General features: G+C 53.7%; 1 protein-coding gene across 1 annotated transcript in view; it reads right to left on the bottom strand.

Moving 5' to 3' along the window:
- The window catches only part of GRID1 (glutamate ionotropic receptor delta type subunit 1), a 986,611-nt gene that overhangs the window by 811,041 nt on the left and 160,273 nt on the right, over window positions 1-15,297 (bottom strand). The window lies entirely within an intron of this gene.

Here is a 15,297-nt window from a genome sequence, read left to right as displayed (position 1 = left end):
TGGGTGCAGAGGAGGGACACGGGAAGGCACCAGCAGCCATATCTAGGGTTGATGTATTCAGGGGCTCCTCTTTTGAAGTCATTCGAGAACCACGAGGGACACCCCTCTTAGCCACACACTTAACGCCTTTTGGGGGCATCGGACCAACTAATAGAAGACCAATTTCCCCGTACCACAACCCACTCCACAGTTTTGAAGCAAGCATTTATTAACAATGCACAATGTGTGAGTGATGGCAGGAATACGGGAGAGCAGGCGCAGTTTCAAAACAGCCTGTGGATGTCAGCGGGCCATCTGCTGCAGACAGCCAACTTCTGAGCAACTCTGAGCAACAGTGGAGAGCCCTTGGGTTCTTGAGAAGGCTGGGAGAGGTGACCAAGAACAGGGGAACCGACCCCAAGGAGTAAGGCAGCAGGAGCCTGAAGATGCAGGGAGAGAGGGAGGTATCCACACTCTCAATGCCAAGGCCAGGTGCTCCCCACGAGAGGGTCTCCCCTTGCTTGTAGGTGAGCATCCACAGGACAAGGAACTCAAATGTCCAGCAGCTCTCTGCTGAACCCTCATCTCCAGACAAGAGGCAGGAATGGAGGGAAAACAAGGGGCAGCGGAGCCTCTCTTCGGAGCTATTACACAGCCATACAAATGCTCTGCATCCCATCCACGCTTCACAGTGCTGAGTTCTCTCCTAAACAAAATTCTGATTGTGTCCCACCCTATCAAAAGTCCTTCACTGCTCCAAAGCACCTTGGGGAGAAAGTCAAACTCCTTGGATCAGTCTTGTGGGCTCTCCAACACCTGTAGCCTCATGCTCCTTACCATGCCTCTGCCCCAATCCTACAGCCAAAAGCACCCCCCTCAGCCCCTGGAATCGCCCCATGTTCCATTACCTCTGGAGGCTGCACACAGACTCCTGCCTCAAGACTCAGGCTCTCCATTCTCCTGGGCTGTTCCCTGAGCCTGGACGGCACTTCCCCACCCTCGCATTGACTATTGATCTCCTCGACTTCCAGCTCCACAAGGTCAAGAGCCCTGCTCACCATCGTTCCCCAGCACACAGTCGCTAGTGAAGACAGGAGCGAGAGTGCCGCAGGCTCAACATTTTCATGCCCACTAGGGTTGGGTTGGGGGAGTCAGTAACTGCACTTTGGACATCAATCCAAACTGTGGGGGTGGCTTGAGATCAAAGAAAGCCCAGAGGATACTCACAGATACACTTAAAATAGCACTGACCACCTAAAGATACACAGGACAAGTGAGTGGTGATGACAGGGCACAACCTTCACGACTATTTATGAAGCTGCTCCAATAACATGGAAACGGGCTCAAAATGAAAAAGTTATGTGAAAATAATACAAACTTATATTTATTTTATGATGTCAATTAAATAAAACTCAATATGCATGAAAGAAAGACTGGAAGGAGAATAGCAAGATATTAAAAGTAACCACATTTTTATAAGAGGCAGGAAGTACTTTTTCTTCTTTTCTGTATTTTTCTAAAATTTCTTGTCAGGAGCATATAATTCCTTCAGAAAAGGGAAAAATCCTCCAATAATGGACAAATATAAAAGCTATGTGAGAGTGAATATTTTGTGAAAATCTTCTCTTTGCAAATCCTCTATCAAGCACTTAATGTGTGTTAAGCCACTTCATTCTCCTCACATCCCTGAGGATGGCTATCATGGCCTCCCATTTTACAGATAACTAGAATATGAGCCACATAGCTGATGAGGGGCAGGGCTGGCCTGGTTCTCTGTCCACGTTGCCATGTACATAGGGTGGAGGCTGAGTGAAAATCCCGGCCATGAAATTATACAGTCACCATGATTACCACTATGTAAAAAGCATGCTCCTTAGAAGCATGGACATGTCACCAGGAAGACCAACCACTAGAGGAGGACATTATGTTTGGTAGAGTAGACAGTGAAAACAAGGGAAACCCTCCATGAGATGGATTGACACGGTAGCTGCAACGATAGGCTCAAACATAACAATGATTGTGAGTATGCGCCAGGACTGGGCAGTGTTTCATTCTGCTGTACATAAGGTCTCCATGAGTTGGAGCCAACTCAATGACATCAAACAAGAAGTATGCAAACAAAGAAGGCAAGAGAAGCCACTAAGTCAGGGTGCTATGATGGTGAATCCATTTTTTCTTTCTTTTCTTTCACACACTTTCTTCAATGCCCATACATTGCCTTGATAATTTTTAGAAGGAACCATATAGAATAAACTGCCCATCACTGGGCGTACAGTGTCTAGGAACCCCAGCCCCAGGGCTGCAGAGGGAATGGAATCCCATCCCAGAGCCCCCAAGGAGGGATCTCCTTGTGGCCGTCACCATCACCACTGGCCCTGTCTCCTAGCTCACCCAGCTCCCTCAGGTCAACCCCTGACTTCTGATGGGAAGCCCTGCCTCTACTCCATGGGAACAGGGTTCTGAGGTCCAGACTCTCCCTGAGTTGCAGTTTCCTCAGCTGGTGGAGTGCCATAATTCCTCTGGCCCTGCCCAGTGGTGCACCTCAGCTAGTGCTCATGGCGGCGGCTCCCTTTCCTCCAGCATGTTTCATACACACACCTGCACACCGACTATACATAAGCCCCTGTGCTGAGCGCTGTGGGGCAGGATCCCAATGACCACAGGGCACATCTTTGAAGAGCTTAGAATCTGTAGAGACAGACCCTCAACTCGCTCGCCCAGGCTGACACCCCTCAGAAAGGGAACAGGGAGATCCCTGGGGCTCACCTGGAGCTGCTAGAGGAAGGATAGGACTCAGAGGGGGTGGAGATGGGGGGGAGCAGTGTGAGTTAAGCGGGCAGTGTGGACAAAGACACAGAAGCTGGATGGTGGGGAACATGTTCAGGGAACAGACAATTGCCTGGCTGGGCAGGGCTTCAGGAGGCTGAGGCTAACTGCGGTGGGTCCCAAGTGCCAGGCGGAGGCAACTGGACCTTGCAGAGATTGACAGAGAGAGAGAGAGATCTCATCTCTTGGTCACCCTGCTCCAGCCCTGTGGGCAGCCAGAGACACCAGTTTTTCGGTCCAACCTGGGCTCATCCAGGCTGTGCCGCAGAAAGTACGTTAGAATCTCACAGACCTATGTTCCAGTTTGGGCTCCTTGGTCAGGAGGTGGGTGGCTGTGGGGACATCTTGTTTCTGAGCCTCTGTTTCCTATTAAGTCAGGAGAAGAATCTGCCCAGCAGAGCTGAGGGGAACGTGGGCCAGGTCAGCACCGAGTACAGGCAGGGCTATGCAGATATCAGGGTCCTACCCTTTCCTTGGGCACCCACCACCCAATCACCTCAATGTCCCCATCGGAGTCACAGCCAAGGTATTGACAATATTAGTAGTTACAACCAGTAGTTGCCAGCAGCCCTCCCAGCAGCGAAGCTGGCACCGCTGCTCCACCCATCATGACGCCACCTGCAGCACCACCAGCTCCTTGAGCTGCTGAGCTGCCAGCCTCAGAGAGCAGGGAGGGTAATTAAGGCTGGAAGCCTCTCCCAGGCGCTAATGGAGAGGCCCGGTGCGAATCAATTTCCAATCCGCTGTGAATGGCCTGCTAATTGGGGCACTGTTGAAATGATGGTTATTTGGAAGCTCCTAACATAAAAATAATAAGATCAAAATACATCAGATCAAAGCCAAATCAGCTATTAGCTTAATAAAGGTTGTGTGATGATCATTCCTGGGACAGGACATTACACTACTCGTGCCCTGGTTATGGAGAGTTGCCACCAACTGAACCCCAGTGTTGGCACCCACAGCCTCGGTTTGGACCAGGCCCTGCCATGTACACGGTGCTGTGGGACCTTGGCCAAGGGCCTGGGCCTCTCTGGGCCCGTCTTCTGTTAGGTCAAATACAGACAGCAGTGCCCACTTCACATGCTGTTGTGCACGTTCCATGGAAGATCCTTGTATGTGAAGCACCTTTAGCACCGCCCAGCTTGTCACAGGAGTCTACAAGTCATCCCTGTTGCTCCCTCTCCAGCTCAGTGCTCAGAGGCTGTTCTGCAGCTCCTAGAAGATAACAGCTTTGGTCTTAATCTTTTGCCTCCAATATCATATGGTCATAAAGCTGAGCTCCCTCTCTCAGTTACAACAATGCAGCTTTGCTGGATGGATAAGGCTCCTGGAGAATGACTCACCGGCGGGGACGTGAGGACATGGAGGGTACGTCATGGGCGGCTTCAAGCCCCTCACCCCAGCTCAGCAGCCAGGGGAGCAGAAGGTCTCTGCAGAGGTCAACAGGCCAGTCCATGGCTTCCCAAGCGACAGGAGGAAAGACACAGGCCCAATGAGAGGAGCCCAGACCCCAGCACCCCAGACCCAGTCCTACAGTCTTAACCCCACCAGCTCCCCCACGAAGAGATGCTAGCTTCCTGCTAATCCAGGCTTTTGAAGAGATAGAGCTCTCTCAGGGGTCGGCCATACCAGGGACAGCACTGGGCACATCACAGGGCAGGCGACATCTTAGAAACTGTCACCGCAGAAGAGCTTTTTGATCCCCAGTGAGAGAACGAAAGCAGAGAGGGGGCTGATGGCTTGGCCTAGGTTACACAGGCAAAGAGGGCATAAGAACCCCAGTAGCCAGGCCTGGAAAGAGACGGTGGGTGGCTAGCAGAGCCCAGGATTCTGCATTTGACTTAGCCCAACCCTGGCCTGGATAGAAATTCCAGGGCAGCTCCCAGCTTAGCTCATGTCTCAGGGAAGGCGTGGCCAAGCAGGAACAAGGGCTTTTCCAGGGAAGGCAAATCCTTAGCTCACCGAGGTACCCAGTGCCTGCAGGTGGGCACTGGAGAGAAAAAAGGTGCCCCGAGACATCGAGGTTCACTCTGGGCACTGCCATGGATCCACACCCACTCTCCTCCATCCCCATCACATCCCCCAACCTTGGCTATCTCAGGCCAAAGCTTGTAAAAGCAATTCTTAAGGAGGCTTGTGTTCTGTGTAGAACAGAGGCACAATTCCTTGAGGCTGGTGCTACCAACCCGGCAGTGACATCTGGGCACTTCCTATGTGCCAGACACATCCACCCCTGCCCTTCCTGCAGGACCAGACAAGGTCCCAGGTGGACAAGGTCAGCCAGTGCAGCCCCTGCTACTCTGAGACCACCTGTCCCCTCAGACAGCAGCTCATGTGTTAACCTGCCCTCTGGCTGCTACCACCTGTAAAGAATGACAGCATCGTTCCAGGTGGACAAGGCAAAAAAGGACCCTCACCAGGGTGGAGCAGGCAGGTGTCCTCACCGCAAAGAAGCCCAGCCAAGGCTCCGCTGGTCCCAGTAGGGCAATGGAGAGGAAGGCACTGGACAGACCCAGGCTCAGCTTTGCTCTGCCCAGAGGGAAACTTCTCTTTGCAAGGGAGGACACAGGCCGACCCCAGGGGCACAGCACCCCATCCACCCAGCAGATGCTTCAGCAAGCACAGGCCTCTGGTGCCATCTCTTTGCTCCAACCATCTTGCCTGTAACAGCCATGAGCACTCACACACACACACACGCGCGCGCGCGCGCACCCCAGCCAACCTCGTTAACTGTGCCCTTCCTTTCCTCCTTTAAACCATGTCAATTTTATTAATATTTGAGTTCTAATGGCTAATGCTTTAAATTAAGGTAGCATTTATAAATACTTTATAGCAGATGAATAATTGACCAAATTTAGTGTTGTCATAACTCATAGTAAATTATTGATCTATGGAGAATAAATATTTCTCATGTTTTATTAAGACATTCAGAAGGTAAACAAAACCATGAAATGGGGGAAATGGTAGCAAGCTGTACAAAGGTGAGTGTCCACTGAGGACACCCTGCAGTGAGCCCGCCTGCCCACCGCACCCCACTGAGGGTCTCCCAGAGGGGAGGCTCACCTGGCCTTTCCTTGACTGCCATCCTGTCTCTCAACCTCTCCCACTGCTCCCCAAATTCCTCCAGACCTTCAGTCCCCCCACATGTCCTCCCTCCTCCACCCCACTTTCCTCTGCCCACATGGGTTCTCCCACAAGTCAACCAATGACCTTGCTTCATTCTTCATAGATAAAACAGATGCCATTATCCCAAGGTTGCTCACTCGGCTTCCTGCCAACAAACCTTCACACCTACCTGCTGTTACACTACCCCCACCATGACCTTGCCCCGGAAAGCAGAAGTGGAGCTTGCCATGTCTGCAGCCAGCCCCTGCTCATGAGCTTCGGACTCCCCCACTTCTCACCTTCTCCCAGACAAGATCCATCACTTATAACCTCTGTCTTCAGAATTATCACCTACCTTCATGTGTGACCAAATCAATCCCTGTCAACAGGTCCACGGTCATTGCTGCAGCCCCCAACCCTCCCCTGGGCTCCTGACGCCCAGACAACCACCTGTTTGATGTTACCACTTGGTGATTCAATGACAACCCAGAGCTCCCTGGAGTGGGGTATTGTGCCTCTCTTGCTCTCCAGTCTCAGCGCAGTGGCACCCCACCCACCCCCTTACTCTTGGTCCTTCCCTCTCCCTGACCGTCAGCACCTAAGCCACCACCACATCCTGGAGGCTTTAGCTCCAATATGTATTTTGAAATTCGTCAACTTTTCTCCATCCCCACCTTAGTCCAGCCTCCCCTGCCTCCCCACTAGATCCACACATCCGGTCTCCCCACCAACCCACCGTCCATTCTGCCCACCACTGCAGAGTGGCCTTCATGGACACAAACCAGACTGAACCACCCTGTTTAAAACCCTGAATGAACCTCCTATTGTCCTCAAAATAAAGCCATACCCTAAGGGGAGCCTCAAGACCCTGTATATCCCACACTACAGGCCCTGCCTTCCAGTCCCTCCATATGTAGTGACTCAGTGCCCCAAGCTGTCCCACTTTCGAGTTTCTTCACGGACTTCCCCTCCACCTAAGGTACTCCTGCCCACATTTGTCCGTATGCTTTGTGGGTCACCGTCACTCTTTCAGGTGAAACCTTCCCAATCCCCAGTGTCCTATAGACCCCTGGGCCCCTCTTATAAATGGCTGTCACACCTGCCGCCACACCACTCACCAGCATTTGTAATTGTTCCCTTATCTGTGTGGCTGCAGTGTCCCATCTCCCTCTCCGGGCCACGAGCCCCCAAGGAGCAGCCCCTATATACTGCCCCCACCACAGCACCTAGCAAAGTGCCTGGCCTGTCGTAGCAGAGCAACAAGCTACTTAGTACTCCTAACACTCTGGGAGGTGAGTACTATTGGCATCCATATTCCAGAGGCGAGACATGGAGTTTGCAAACTTGCCCAATGTCCCATGATGCTCAAGTTCTCCAAAAGGTAAAGCCACATCCCACTATTGGGAGAAGAGGAGCTTCTTAAAGCCAATCCTCCCCTCTAAGGAGGGTTCCACTGAGAGCTTAGAGGGAGCCAGGGGGACAGAGGGGTGAACAGTGTTGCTCCAGGTAGGCCAGGCCTGAGGCATCTCTCAGGCAGCAGTGCCTGGGCTTCTCTCCTGGGGCTCCATCAGGCTAGGAGACCCACACCTTCTGGGCTTCTGGCTCAACCCAGCACAGAGCCCCAATGAGAGCAGGGCAAAGGACCCCATGGGATGGCCAACTGTAGCCACCAGGGCAGATGGCAGGTGCTCCGGGTGGGGTATATGGCGCCAACGCAAGAGGGGAAGATGGCGGTGTCATGCGCTCTCTGGGGCCTCATCCTTCTGCCAATTAATGAATCAAGCCTGATTCCCTGCTCCTAGAGACATGGGAAATACTGGGTAGGATTGTGCTCACTTATTTATAGCTCTCCAACTCCTCATTAATGACTTCTACCACTCTGCCAATGCAACACGGCTCCTGGCTGGGGTTACACAGAAGCCTACACTAGGAAAGTTAAATCAGGACAGTGAGGAGTCTCTAGCCACCTGCACAGCACAGCAACTCAGAGAAACCTGAAAACAGGTACACCTAGGGTCTCCTGGAGACAGCTCCATCTCAGGGCACAGCCTAGGAGGCACCTACAAGTCATTCCTTCCCCAAAGCCCCTCAGCCAGTAAATTTTGTGTTCCCACAGCCACCCCCATGTCTGGCCCACACCCCTCATCAGACAACTGGTCACCCTGCCTCCAAGCTCTTTCCCCAACCCACTTTCAAGACCAGAGTTCAGCACTGTCATAGATTGAATTGCATCCCCCCAAAAATACATGTATCAATTTGGCGAGGCCATGCTTTCCCAGTATTGTATGATCATCTACCACTTTGTCACCTGATGTGATTTTCTTATGTGTTGTAAATCCTATCTCTATGATGTTAATGACGTGGGATTAATGGCAGTTGTGTTAATGAGGCAGGACTCAATCTATAAGATTAGATTGTGTCTTAAACCAATCTCTTCTGAGATATAAAAGAAAGAAGCAAGTAGAGAGACATGCGGGACCTCATACCAACAAAAAACAAGAGCCAGGAGAATAGTGCAACCTTTAGACCTGGGGTTTCTGCACTGAGAAGCTCCTAGTCCGGGGGAAGATTGATGACAAGGACCTGGAGAGCCAAGAGAGAGAGAAAGGCTTCCCCTAGAGCTGGCACCCTGAATCTGGATATCTAGCCTACTAGGCTGTGAGAGGAAACCCTGGTGGCATAGTGGTTAAGTGCTGTGGCTGCTAACCAAAGGGTTGGCAGTTCAAATCCACCAGGCGCTCCTTGGAAACTCCATGGGGCAGTTCTACTCTGTCCTATAGGGTCACTATGAGTCAGAATCGACTCGAAGGCACTGGGTTTGGTTGTTTTTTTTTTTTTTTTGGTTAGCCTGTGAGAGAATAAACTTGTTTGTTGAAGCCATCCGCTTGTGGTATTTCTGCTAGCAGCACTAGATGTCTAAGACAAGCACTAAGCATGTCCCTGGGCTGCCACACTTCCCCTACCTGTGAGTCAAGTCCAGTTGTGAGCTACACACACACACACACACACACCAGGATGGCACCTTCACGTTCCCCTTTTGCTGTTCACATAGCTCTGCCCATTCCTACTCTCTAACTTTGCATACTGCTGGTGCTTTTCCTGACACGCCCTCCCTCCTCTTCTCTGGCTTTCAACCTCCTACTCATCCCTCAACATCCATCTCAAATGCCTCTTCCTCTACGGGCCTTCCCTTAAGCTCCTTTTGCTACGCAACAGGAATCATTCCTCTCCCTGCAGGCCCGAGAGTACTTCGCCCTAGCACACGTCTAAACCAAAACCAAACCTGACTCTGACTCATGGCGACCCTACACGACAGAGTAGAACTGCCCCACAGAGTTTCCAAGGAGCGCCTGGTGGATTCAAACTGCTGACCTTTTGGACCACTACGCCACCAGGGTTTCCAGGACACGTCTAGCGAGGACTTACTCATTTCATGCTCAATCACCTAAGCCAGAAGCAGAGGAGCTGAGCCTCACATTAGGAGGACGTGAAGTGTTGAATGAGGAAGCGGAAGCACAGGTGCATTGATACTAGGTAAATCATTTGAAATACCAGAGCTACCAGGTAAATGAGTAGTTCAGGGGACGCATGTCAGGAATGAGGCAGTGGGAAATTCTGCCTGGGCCAGTACAGGAACAGACCTTGAGTAGCACAATGACAAGAAAGATCTTGGGCTTTGGAGCCTCGTGGATTTGGCCGGGAATCCAACCCCTGAATGGCTAAGCCAGGGTCCCTTCAGCTAATTCTGACCAAGAAGGATGAACTGTGTAGAGGTGAGAAAAGAACCACAGAGCCCTTGCGAGATGTCTTAGAGGTCCCAGGGCTGCCGTGACCAAAAAATGCCACAAGTGGGAGCTTGAAAGAACAGAAACGTATTGTCTAGAAGTCCAAATCAGGGCGGCAACTCTAGGGGAGGGTCTCTCCTTGTCTCTTGCAGCTTCTAGTAACTGCCAGAAATTCCTGGCATTCCTGGGCTTGTAGATGATCCTTGAAAGGTGTCTGTCTTCTCCTGTGTGTGTCTCTCTTCCCCTGTGTGTGTCTGTCTTCCCCTATTCTGCACTTTTCAGGAACCACCACTCAGAAGGATTCAGTTCGGGACACATGCTCCTCCTGAATGGCCTCACTAACGTAACACAAGAAACCTCCTATTTCCAAATACAATCCTATTTAGAGGGACCGGGGCTAGGACTGCAACATAACTCCTGGGAGGAAATGACTCAATCTATACCAGGAGAAATCACGGTGCTGTCATGGGAAGGGACAGACAAGCAGACAGGTGTGAGAACTGCTGTCCCACAGTGCCCAGGCGCAGGGCAACGCAACTGAGACCTCGCTGCAGGACGCAGCTCAGAGAGGGCAGCCATGGAGACTCGCATCCCAGGGAGCCCTCTGGGGGCTCAACTGTCCCCAGGACACAGACTAGGGAAGAAACGGGTGCACGAGGGACATGGGCGCCCCTGTATGGTCACATCAAGGGTAGGACAGACTCGAGCAGAGCCCAGGGGTGACCCAGAAAGTGCTTTCAACGCTGTTTAGAGAAACATTTAAATGGAAAAGGTGATAGTGGCAGTGCTTGGGGCTGGGGGGACTCAGAGCAAAGCCCCTTCCACGCATCATCGCCAGGTGCCACGCCAGGTCCCACCCTTAATCACGGAACCCCGTGGCCCCCTGAGAGATGAGAAACAGCAGCAGAGCTGAGGTCAGGGCACTGCTAAAACCACAGGGAGCCTGAGTTCAAATCCCAAGCTGCCTGTGACTTCTGACCCAAGAGCACAGGCCCAGGAGACAGTCAGGCCCCACCGTTAGAGCTGGGCACCCTTGGGCAAGTCACTTAACCTCTCTGAGCCTTAGGTTCCTCACAATAAAGGGCTAACAGCAGTGCCCACCTCCTGGGGCTGCCCTGAGATGACATGAGCTTATTCACATGCAGCGTTCAGGGCAGTGCTTGGCACACAGAGAGCTGCACTCAGAAAGGACAAGCTGCTGCTGTCACTACAGGGCCTCCCCCATCGGGCCTGCCCTGCAAAGACATCGTCGGCAGCTATGGGGGGGTGGGGGGGAGGGGCCGATTCTCCTCATTTGGTGTGCCTGGGTGGCTCACTGGGAAGGGAGCAGATTCACAGACGCCTTGTGGAGAGGAGCAGGGCGATCTCAGGGCACAACCCCAAGTTGCTCTGTCTGGACACCAAGCACAGCCTGACCCTGGGAAGAAGCAGGCAGCACCCTAAAACCCCATGGATGTGGTGCTCCTCACCAGTGGATGCTGCCCTCCCAGCCCCTCCACCAGCAGCCCCACGGCCAGCCTGGCCTCCCAGCAACAGACTGCTCAGAGAACTCCGAGGGCCAGGTCTGAGGGACCAGAGCCCTGGGTCAGGTGTGCACGGACAGGCCAGATCACAGGGCCCTTCCCAGATCCCTGGGCCACCGCAGGCCCACTCCAGTGTCCAATTCTGAGCCCCCATCTGACTTCTGAAGCCCAAGACCACCCAGACACTCAGCAGGCCCAGCCCTGGCCTAAGCGCTCCTTCCCTGGGCCTCACAGCCCCCAGATGGGGAACTGACCCCAGCGACATTTCTGGGTCTCCCTTTCCATCTCCCCCACGTCCAGCTTTGCCTGGCTCTCCCTCTCACCTTCTCTGTGGCTGCTTCTCATGCTCCAAGTCACAGCTCTCTCAGTGTGCGGGTGTGTGTGCATGTATGTGCACGTGTGTGTGCAGGAGCAGGTGGGAGCTCACCTCTCCTCCCTCCTTGGCAGGGCTCTCAGCTCCCAGCCTCCCCTACCATGGGGATTTGTGCTGTGGGAGCCAGCATCCCTCCCTGCTAGGGGACCTTCCAGGGAAGGGTGGGGGAATATCCCATTCCTGCAGCCTACCAGCCTCAAACTCCAGTTCCAAGGCCCTGAGCCCCACTCTGACTTCTGAAGGCAGCCCCCAGGTGCCTAGCAGGCTCTAGCCATCCCCGGGCCTCTCCTCAGCAGGGACTTGCATTCACACACTTTCAGGACCACACAGGCCCCTCTGCTGTACACATCATGGCATTGTTTGCCACAGCCTCCAACTCCCCCCACCCCCAGGGCTGAGCTCCCTGAGGACAGGGCTCTCAGTCCACAGCATCCAGCCTGGGGCTAGACACCTAGGACACAGCCTGGACAATGCTGGGTGAGAATGACTGTGGCCTGGTCCATCCACATCACAGAGGCAACTGAGAAGGCCGCCCTCCCAGCTGAACCTCAGGCAACAGGTAAACCCCAAACAGTGGCGCCCACACACACCTCCACACGTCCACTCACGAGTGAGTGGATCCAGCCTTCTTGTCTGTCACCAGGCAGGACCAGGACTGGTGCACTGACCTGACACCCTCCCATTAGACAGGACAAGCCCCCCTGAGGGAGGGGTGCCACGCTTTACTCCACTGCTGGGCTCCACCGAGCCAGAGAAGGCCCCACTCCAGCATATCCCTTTCCTGATTCCAAGACTGGGGGAGCCATGCCATCTTTCAGATGAGGCCTTGGGCCTCACAGCTGCCAGCTACTATACCGTTTCCCTTAAACAATCTGTCTGGGCACCGAACCCTCTTCAGGGGCTACCCCTGCCTGGGCTTAGCCCCTTCCTCCCACTGTCCAGGCTAGCTGACCCCTCCTCTCCTGGCTGCCATCAAGTCCCGACAAGTCCTGCAGCCAGCCTCCAGGAGGTGACCAGTGAGGGGCAGCTCATCACTGGGCCACCAGGCAGGGGAGCCAGGGTCTGGGGACGTGACACAGACCAGGGGCCTGTTCTGCCCTTTACATCCTTGTTTTATGGTCCTTGTGTAGATAAATCCATGTAGGCTTTTGCCCACGCTTATCAGTCAAAACCCTCATTTCAGCTGACCGTGAAGAGAACAGTGGGAAGAGTGGCCTGTCTTTCACAAATGGGCCCCGGTCCACCTAGTCAATGAGTGGTCAGGAACAGCACATCAGGTGTGGTTATGCACATGAGGGGTGGGCAGGACCAACACCCAGCCCAAGGTCTACCTGCCAAAGCCTGCCTCCACTGCTCTTGCTCACCGCCAGGCCCCGTACACCCCTGCTTTCTAGCATCGTCTCATTGTCCTAACAGCCATCAGGCAGGACACAGTCTCCAGAAGTGTGGGGACAGCACCACTTGCAGAGAATAGTGGTGGGGGGTGGCAGCTGCCCCGGCTCCAGCAGCTACCACCTGAAGGGGACACTCCCAGGACTGAGGGTCCCTCAATACTGGAAAGGGTGATGGTGCAGGTGCTGGCCCAGCCCATGAGGCCAGCTTTCTGGCCTGACCCACCCACACCCCAGGAAGTAGAAGTAGGACCCTCACACTGCAGGCCCCGCCCACACTGCCCTGGCCACTCAGGCCACCCTGCTGAGCGCCCACTCGGTGCACGGACACCATTCACCTCCACTCCTCGGTGCTTCGGGGTGGACGGGAAAGAAACCCAAAACCTCAGGCAGCTAGCAGGGAGGAAAGGAGATCCTTGCCAGTGATAGTGAAAATTTTCACAGTAGCAGATACTTTGAGAAAATTGAAAAACAGAACACAACTCACAAACCAGAGACGAACCTGAGAGAAACAGGAGTGGTCAAGCTCAACTTTCCCACCAGCACCCGTTCAGCCACCTGCTCCCGCTAGGTCATCAAACAGCCCCTGGTGCCTCTGCACATCTCCCCAAGTCTCCAAGCACTACCATGCACCCAGGGGTGGGCCTCAAGTGCAGTAGAAGAGAGAACTGGACACAGCTCACAGTCAGTGGAAGGCTGTCAGGAAGGAGGAAGGGGCTACCACGTAGTCTGGGGTGGCGAGGGGCTTCAGAAAGGACAGTGGAGCCAGAGGTGGGCAGAATGCTGATAAAAAGGGGACCAAGAGAAAATGGGCTGCACAGACTAGCACCTGGCATGAGCAGGGCCCCACCACAGCACCTGTGGGCCCGAGAACCACCGGGAATGGGTACTCGTGTTGGGGTGAGAGGGCACACGAGGAAGGGGACTTCACCATGCAGGTCTTGCACGCTCAGCTGAGATGCTATGTTTTCATCCCCTGAGCACCACTCAGCCCTGAAGGGTTCCCAGGCAGAAGTGGGACCCCCTCGGAGCTTGTCTTCAGGAGGATGCCCCAGTGAGCATGAAGCAAGGGGCCAGAAGCCTAAGCTGACCCTTCCTGCTCCCCCCACCTGCTCCAGGCAGCAACAGGGCAAGAGTGCAGGGGCAGAATCACCTGGGAGCTAGGTGCACAGAGGGAGCATAGGTGGGCAGACCTATGAGTCGGCCCCAAACCCCGAGCACTAGGTGGACACCACAGAACAGCACCATCACTGGGTGGGCGCAGGCTTGCTCTGGGCATGTATAGGACCTGATGCCTCACGGGCAGACTCAGCAGAGGCAGAGGCCATGTGAGATCCCACACCCAGGACAAGGTCTGGGGCATGAGCTCCTATGTGCAGGTGGGCCAGCTTCTGAGGGTACCAAGGGGTATCAGACTAGAGCAGGGGCTTCTGAGGATGGACGAGAACCCCTTTCCCCCCACAATATAAACACAATATGCTGCTCACTGTAATATATGCTCTCTGCAAGACACTCTTCCTGCAGGGAAAGGGGCTTTGCGCCCAGGGCCAGATCTGGAGGGCATACTGAGTTGAAGAGGTGCCCATCCACACCAAGTCACCAAGCCTTGCAGGGATTTGCCAAATGATTCCAGAAAGTTCTAGAGATAACAGATCAAGAGGCTGTACCTACCTAAAACTGTCTCCCTCTCAGCAGGAACTTTTTACCGCCAGATGGGCAGCTCAGGCCCGTGAGAGTGGGCTTCCAGGGCAGCCCCCGGGCAGACCTGGGTCTACTCTAAGACGCAGCTGAGGTGGCAGGGCAGACGGTGACAATCTTATGCTGTTTCTCAACACAGAGACACAGTGATGCTGTGGGCAAAACACACCTACTTACTGAGCAAACTGCCCTCTGCCTGCAGCTTCCCTTCTGTCTTATGTGACCCCCCAACAATTCTGAGGTAGGGATTATGGTCCCCATTTTTCAGATGAGGACACTGAGGCTCAGAGAGGCACAGTCATTTGCCCCAGGTTCACACAGCAAGTAGACAACAGAACCTGAGTTCAAACTCAAAGAAGTTTGACTGCACAAGCCTTCCTAGTTCCACTCTGCCAGGTGAGGACCAAGAATTAAGAGATGAGGACCAAGAACCAAGACGTGAGTTAAAAACTGCCATGTGGGACAAAGGCGTCACCTGACCTCCTCTGACTTCAGAAGGGGGAGAGAGAATCACCATCAGCATCAGCCCAAGGCTGATTCCTACGAAGCAGAGGTCACACATACCTCCTCTTTTCTCTGCTGGGTTCCATAATTCATTGCAATGGCCACACAGAACT

This window comes from Loxodonta africana, chromosome 8 (genome assembly GCF_030014295.1).
Source record: "Loxodonta africana isolate mLoxAfr1 chromosome 8, mLoxAfr1.hap2, whole genome shotgun sequence".
NCBI classification, from domain to species: domain Eukaryota; kingdom Metazoa; phylum Chordata; class Mammalia; order Proboscidea; family Elephantidae; genus Loxodonta; species Loxodonta africana.
Note: the sequence above shows the minus strand (reverse complement) of the source record. Positions and strands in the feature narration are given on the sequence as shown.